The following is an 8,279-nucleotide window of genomic DNA, read 5'->3' as shown; positions in this document are numbered from 1 at the left end:
ACCAGATAAAAGTGGCCTGCATTAAGCTGAAGTACACCACTTCCTGTCTGATATGTTGTATTTACCACTGCAATACCTCCAACCAGATTAAAGTGGCCTGCATCTAGCTAAATAAGAAGCTAAATAATACCACTTGCGATCTGAGAAAACATTCCTCAACATGTGCCATCAGTCATTGTTAATGTTTTATTATTTCTTTCCACTGTTCTGAAATGATCCAACTGAGTTTGGGCAAAACTTCATCCATTCATTCAATAAAGTTGGTTGGTTGGCTGGTTGGTTGTTCAACGCCGCACTCAGCAATATTCCAGCTATACGACGGCGGTCTTTAAATAATCGAATCTGGACCAGTCAATCCAGTGATTGACATCATGAGCATCGATCCACGCAATTGGGATCGATGACATGCATCAACCAAGTCAGTGAGCCTGGCCACCCAATCCCGTTAGTCGCCTTTTACGACAAGCATAGTCGCCTTTTACAGCAAGCATGGGTTACTGAAGACCTATTCTACCCCGGATCTTCATGGGTCCATTTGATTTACTCCTGAAGAACTTCTGTGATTTGCAGCACAAATTTCAGGCAATGAGGCAGAGCTAAACCCTTTTCATGGCGATCAATCTTTTCCACACAATTCTACACAGTAACAGAGGGTTCACATCATGGGATTGCAACAATGAAGATATCAGGTTGCTTCAAACAGATACACAAAACGACCTCAAACTGAACTTGACCGCCTCTATGGTGTAGTGGATAGAGTGTCTACACAGAGACCGCCTCTGTGGTGTAGTGGATAGAGTGTCTACACAAAGACCGCCTCTGTGGTGTAGTGGATAGAGCGTCTACACAGAGACCGCCTCTGTGGTGTAGTGGATAGAGCGTCTACACAGAGACCACATCCGTGGTGTAGTGGATAGTGTCTACACAGAGACTGCCTCTGTGGTGTAGTGGATAGAGTGTCTACACAGAGACCGCCTCTGTGGTGTAGTGGATAGAGTGTCTACACAGAGACCGCCTACGTGGTCTAGTGGATAGAGCGTCTACACAGAGACCACATCCGTGGTGTAGTGGATAGTGTCTACACAGAGACCACATCCGTGGTGTAGTGGATAGAGTGTCTACACAAAGACCGCCTCTGTGGTGTAGTGGATAGAGCGTCTACACAGAGACCGCCTCTGTGGTGTAGTGGATAGAGCGTCTACACAGAGACCACATCCGTGGTGTAGTGGATAGTGTCTACACAGAGACTGCCTCTGTGGTGTAGTGGATAGAGTGTCTACACAGAGACCGCCTATGTGGTGTAGTGGATAGAGTGTCTACACAGAGACCACATCCGTGGTCTAGTGGATAGAGTGTCTACACAGAGACCGCCTCTGTGGTGTAGTGGATAGAGTGTCTACACAGAGACCGCCTCTGTGGTGTAGCGGATAGAGCGTCTACACAAAGACCGCCTCTGTGGTCTAATGGGTAGAGCGTCTACACAGAGACTGCCTCTGTGGTGTAGTGGATAGAGTGTCTACACAAAGACCGCCTCTGTGGTGTAGTGGATAGAGCGTCTACACAGAGACCACATCCGTGGTGTAGTGGATAGTGTCTACACAGAGACTGCCTCTGTGGTGTAGTGGATAGAGTGTCTACACAGACACCGCCTCTGTGGTGTAGTGGATAGAGCGTCTACACAGAGACCACATCTGTGGTGTAGTGGATAGTGTCTACACAGAGACTGCCTCTGTGGTGTAGTGGATAGAGTGTCTACACAGAGACCGCCTCTGTGGTCTAGTGGATAGAGTGTCTACACAGAGACCACATCCGTGGTCTAGTGGATAGAGTGTCTACACAGAGACCGCCTCTGTGGTGTAGTGGATAGAGTGTCTACACAGAGACCGCCTTTGTGGTGTAGCGGATAGAGCGTCTACACAAAGACTGCCTCTGTGGTCTAGTGGATAGAGTGTCTACACAGAGACCGACCCCCTGGTCTAGTGGATAGAGTGTCTACACAGACACCGCCTCTGTGGTGTAGTGGATAGAGTGTCTACACAGAGACCGCCCCCTGGTCTAATGGATAGAGCGTCTACACAGAGACCGCCTCTGTGGTGTAGTGGATAGAGTGTCTACACAGAGACCACATCCGTGGTCTAGTGGATAGAGTGTCTACACAGAGACCGCCTCTGTGGTGTAGTGGATAGAGTGTCTACACAGAGACCACATCCGTGGTCTAGTGGATAGAGTGTCTACACAGAGACCGCCTCTGTGGTGTAGTGGATAGAGTGTCTACACAGAGACCGCCTCTGTGGTGTAGCGGATAGAGCGTCTACACAAAGACCGCCTCTGTGGTCTAGTGGATAGAGTGTCTACACAGAGACCGACCCCCTGGTCTAGTGGATAGAGTGTCTACACAGACACCGCCTCTGTGGTGTAGTGGATAGAGTGTCTACACAGAGACCGCCCCCTGGTCTAATGGATAGAGCGTCTACACAGAGACCGCCTCTGTGGTCTAGTGGATAGAGTGTCTACACAGAGACTGCCTCTGTGGTCCAGTGGAGAGTGTCTACACAGAGACTGCCTCCGTGGTCTAGTGGATAGAGCGTCTACACAGCTACCGCCTCTGTGGTCTAGTTGATAGAGTGTGAACACAGAGACCGCCTCTGTGATCTAGTGGATAGAGCGTCTACACAGAGACCGCCTCTGTGGTCTAGTGGATAGAGTGTGAATAAAGAGACCGCCTCTGTGATCTAGTGGATAGAGCGTCTACACAGAGACCGCCTCTGTGATCTAGTGGATAGAGTGTGAACACAGAGACCGCCTTTTGTGGTGTAGTGGATAGAGCGTCTACACCGAGACCGCCTCTGTGGTCTAGTGGATAGTGTCTACAGAGACCGCCTCTGTGGTCTTGTGGATAGAGTGTCTACACAGAGACCGCCTCTGTGGTCTAGTGGATAGAGTGTCTACACAGAGACTGCCTCTGTTGTCTAGTGGATAGAGCGTCTACACTGAGACCGCCTCCATTGTGTAGTGGATAGAGTGTCTACACAGAGACCGCCTCTGTGGTGTAATGGATAGTTTCTACACAGAGAATATTTCAGCTATATGACGGCGGTCTTTAAATAATCCAGTGATTGACATCATGAGCATCGATCCACGCAATTGGGATCGATGACATGCATCAACCAAGTCAGTGAGCCTGGCAACCCGATCCCGTTAGTCGCCTTTTACGACAAACATAGTCGCCTTTTACAGCAAGCATGGGTTACTGAAGACCTATTCTATCCCGGATCTTCACGGGTCCATTTGATTTACTCATGAAGAACTTCTGTGATTTGCAGCACAAATTTCAGACAATGAGGCAGTGGATAGAGCGTCTACACAGAGACCGCCTCTGTGGTCTAGTGGATAGAGTGTGAACACAGAGACCGCCTCTGTGATCTAGTGGATAGAGCGTCTACACAGAGATCGCCTCTGTGGTCTAGTGGATAGAGTGTCTACACAGAGACCGCCTCTGTGGTGTAGTGGATAGAGCGTCTACACAGAGACCGCCTCTGTGATCTAGTGGATAGAGTGAGAACACAGAGACCGCCTATGTGGATAGTGTCTACAGAGACCGCCTCTGTGGTCTAGTGGATAGAGTGTCTACACAGAGACCGCCTCTGTAGTCTATTGGATAGAGTGTCTACACAGAGACCGCCTCTGTTGTCTAGTGGATAGAGCGTCTACACTGAGACCGCCTCCTTTGTGTAGTGGATAGAGTGTCTACAGAGAGACCGCCTCTGTGGTGTAGTGGATAGTTTCTACACAGAGACCGCCTCTGTTTTGTAGTGGATAGAGTGTCTACACAGAGACCGCCTCTGTGATCTAGTGGATAGAGTGTGAACACAGAGACCGCCTATGTGGTGTAGTGGATAGAGCGTCTACACAGAGACCGCCTCTGTGGTCTAGTGGATAGAGTGTGAACACAGAGACCGCCTCTGTGGTGTAGTGGATAGAGCGTCTACACAGAGACCGCCTCTGTGGTGTAGTGGATAGAGCGTCTACACAGAGACCGCCTCTGTGGTCTAGTGGATAGAGGGTCTACACAGAGACCGCCTCCGTGGTCTAGTGGATAGAGCGTCTACACAGAGACCACCTCTGTGGTGTAGTGGATAGAGTGTCTACACAGAGACCGCCTCTGTGGTGTAATGGATAGAGCGTCTACACCGAGACTGCCTCTGTGGTGTAGTGGATAGAGCGTCTACACCGAGACTGCCTCCGTTGTGTAGTGGATAGAGCATCTACACAGAGACCGCCTCTGTTGTGTAGTGGATAGAGCGTCTACACAGAGACCGCCTCTGTGGTGTAGTGGATAGTTTCTACACAGAGACTGCCTCTGTGGTCTAGTGGGTAGAGTGTCTACACAGAGACTGCCTCTGTGGTCTATTGGATAGAGTGTCTACACAGTGACTGCCTCTGTGGTGTAGTGGATAGAGCGTCTACACAGAGACCGCCTCTGTGGTGTAGTGGATAGAGTGTCTACACAGAGACCGCCTCTGTGGTCTAGTGGATAGAGTGTCTACACAGAGACCGCCTCCGTGGTCTAGTGGATAGAGCGTCTACACAGAGACCGCCTCTGTGGTGTAGTGGATAGAGCGTCTACACAGAGACCGCCTCCGTGGTGTAGTGGATAGAGTGTCTACACAGAGACCCACTCCGTGTTCTAGTGGATAGAGTGTCTACACAGAGACCGCCTCCGTGGTCTAGTGGATAGAGTGTCTACACAAAGACCGCCTCCGTGGTCTAGTGGATAGAGCGTCTACACAGAGACCACCTCTGTGGTCTAGTGAATAGAGCGTCTACACAGAGACCACCTCCGTGGTCTAGTGGATAGAATGTCTACACCGATACCGCCTCCGTGGTCTAGTGAATAGAGTGTCTACACAGAGACCACCTCCGTGGTCTAGTGGATAGAGGGTCTGGCACTCGGCATTAAGGGGCTAAAACATGGACTTGTTCGTTTGGAATCAGTATACTGTGTCTGAGTGCGGTATCCATGTTAACGGCAGGTTGGTATCTCAGTGGCCAACACTGTAAAATCTACATCACTACAAACAGACACACACACACATGCAAGCATGTCGCTGTATAAGTGCAATAATCTTGAACACGAAGACCTTAAACCACATTTCACCTCACCTCACCTCACCTCACCTCACCTCATCTAAACTATATGTACTATGTATCATTGGTCCAATTCTTAGTGAGTGAGTGAGTGAGTATGTTTTACGCCGCTTTTAGCAATATTCCAGCAATAACATGGCAGGGGACACCAGAAATGGGCTTCACACATTGTACCCATGTTGGGAATCGAACCCGGGTCTCCGGCGTGACGAGTTAACGCTTTAACCACTAGGCTACCCGACCGCCCCTCTCGCCAAGTAAGGTGTAAACATTGTAAAGATGATACTATAGTGACCCAGGCATTCTCTCTCACTCTCAGGGTGTGAGTTGTATAGTTTACTGACAAACAACACTTTCACAAAAGATTTTTTAATTTTTTATTTGACATGTAAGACACAATATACACAGATATGCAACAACAGCATCAAGTCACACCCACGTTCAGACCTTCCACAGAACACAGAACATCAATAGTGTCACAGTCATATCCGTTAGCCAATGTACAAATACTACCCTAAAAAGAAATGTCCCGCCATGTTTTCATTGATGATTCTTAAACAGTTATGCAAAGGAAGGCATGTGACTGTACATGTATTGTCCTTTCCTGTCCGGGTCATCTCCAATGCAGCTTACGGCTCTAATGCAGGACAGGTTACATCTAACAGTTGGAGATTTTATTATAGATTCTCTTGCCAAGTAAGATATAAACATTGTAAAGATGATACTATAGTGACCCAGGCATTCTCTCTCAATGTCAGGGTGGGAGTTGTATAGATGACATTCACAAAGAAATGAAGTTGATGAATGAACGGCTCTCCAATCTCAAGGTGCAGGACAGATTATCTCCCCTTGACAGGGCAGACAAAATGGCAGTTTCACAAGAACACTAGTGTGGCTTTTGATTTGATGGGAATTTGGTTTTAATTACCGTTCTGTCCATTCATCACTGTCATCAGGAATACAGTATCAGAAGGTTGTCTTGGTTACAGACAACTACCATGGTAACCAAATGTCACAACATCAATAGGGAGTACCGAGATGAGTGAAATTTCCAGTTTTATCAGCCATGTTGCAACACAAAGTCTTTATCCTAGTTTGTAACACATTTTGTTATTTCACATATTTCTCCATGAACTTTTTATGAAACTCTGATCGGAGCGTGTCATTGACGAAGCCCCTCGTCTTGCGCTCTTCCTCCCCTTTAGCACAGTTCTTGAAGACCACGTCATCGTCCCATCTGAAACATGTGGACATGTAGCGCGTAACAAGATGTACATCTGCATAGCCTTAGAGTAACTTATTTGAAAGGCATTTAGAAGTTGGAGTACCATGTAAGGATAAGATTAACAACTTCTTTATTACTATTAGGAGACCCATGAAGATACGGAGAAGAATAAGTCGCCGTAAAAGGCGACTATGCTTGTCGTAAAAGGCGACTAACCGGATCGGGTGGTCAGGCTCGCACACTTGGTTGAGGCATGTCATCGATCCCAATTGCGTGGATCGATGCTCATGATATCAGTAACTGGATTGTCTGGTCCAGACTCGATTATCTACAGATCGCCGTCATATAGCTGGAACATTGCTGAGTGCGGCGTTAAACAACAAACTCTAAACAATTAGGAGCAATGTTTTGGTGTGGGTTCTAACACTGATGTTAAGCAAGTGATGTACAGAGCAAGAGACCGCTCAGAGGGAGCGGCCAGTTTACATTTATACATAACATTTATGAGACTTTTGAAAAATGATTGTAGTCCGGGATTAAATGGACCAACATGCAAAAGATTGAGTGTGGCTGCTTCTTTGAAAGAAGGAAATGGTATGTCTTCTTGCAGTGGAAATCAAAACGCATTCTGTTACAAAACAAAAATCCCAGGATTATGTTAAAGTACAGGCTTAACCATACCTCCTTTTCACTTTAAATTCTGTCACAGGTTTTTCTCCATCCTTGTTGATGAGGGGATTTCCACGGAGGATGTTCTCTGTTCGGATCCTTTCCTCCTCCTGTTTACGATCAGCGTCCTGGCAACAGACGGAAAGCACACACTTCAATACAAACGTTGGTATAGTTAATTAGGAAGTGACTTCAGTGAGTTTATTTTATGTAGAAACCAGGGTGCACGCTGTGTGAAAAAACAAACATATGCAAATGTTTTATCATTTTACTTTTACATGGAGGCAAACAACACAACAATTGCTGGGTTAGCCAATCAGATGCCACAACAATTGCTTAGCTAGCCAATCAGATGCCACAACAATTGCTTAGCTAGCCAATCAGATGCCACAACAATTGCTGGGCCAGCCAATCAAATGCCACAACAATTACTGGGCTAGCCAATCAAATGCCACAACAATTGCTGGGCTAGCCAATCAAATGCCACAACAATTGCTGGGCTAGCCAATCAAATGCCACAACAATTGCTGGGCTAGCCAATCTAACGCCACAGAACTGTTTGCAACATAAACTTGTATCACTGTGTCTTGTAAATTCAGCTTCATACCCTCATGGCTTCTGAAACCTTCACAGCTGTCAAACTGACATTTTGGCCACTTTGGTGTAAGAATGAAGCCAGGTTTGACCTTGTTATGGTACAGTGAGTGAGTGAGTGAGAATGGTTTTACGCCGCTTTAAGCAATATTCCAGGAATATCACGACGGGGGTCACCAGAAATGGGCTTGACGAGCGAACGCTTTAACCACTAGGCTACCCGACACCCCCTGTTAAGGTACAGATGCTGGTGGGTATTGTTTTACACCAGTTTTAGCTATATTCCAGCAAAATCAGAGCGGGGAACACCAGAAATGCGCTCCACACATTGTACCCACGAGGGGAATCAAGCCAGGCTCTTCAGCATGATGAGCGAAGGCTTTAACCACTACCCGACCACCCAAGCAAGCAAGCAGGGATTTCTAAAGATTCCAAACTTGGCACGTAAACTTGGAATAAAAAATGTTATTTTATTTAAATTTTTATTGGCAATTGCTTGAGATTTGGGGCCAAATATCAGCCTCAGACCCTGTGAAGTTAAATCTTTTGCTAAAGCTGAAAGGTACTAGAAGTATGGCTATTAACATGAAACACAGAATCTGGTTAAATTCACAACAGGGTTGGAAATTGGCACTAGTCCCAT

The sequence above is a fragment of the Haliotis cracherodii genome, unplaced genomic scaffold, assembly GCF_022045235.1.
Source record: "Haliotis cracherodii isolate W230 unplaced genomic scaffold, xgHalCrac1.p SCAF_45, whole genome shotgun sequence".
NCBI classification, from domain to species: domain Eukaryota; kingdom Metazoa; phylum Mollusca; class Gastropoda; order Lepetellida; family Haliotidae; genus Haliotis; species Haliotis cracherodii.
This window is presented reverse-complemented; position numbering follows the sequence as displayed.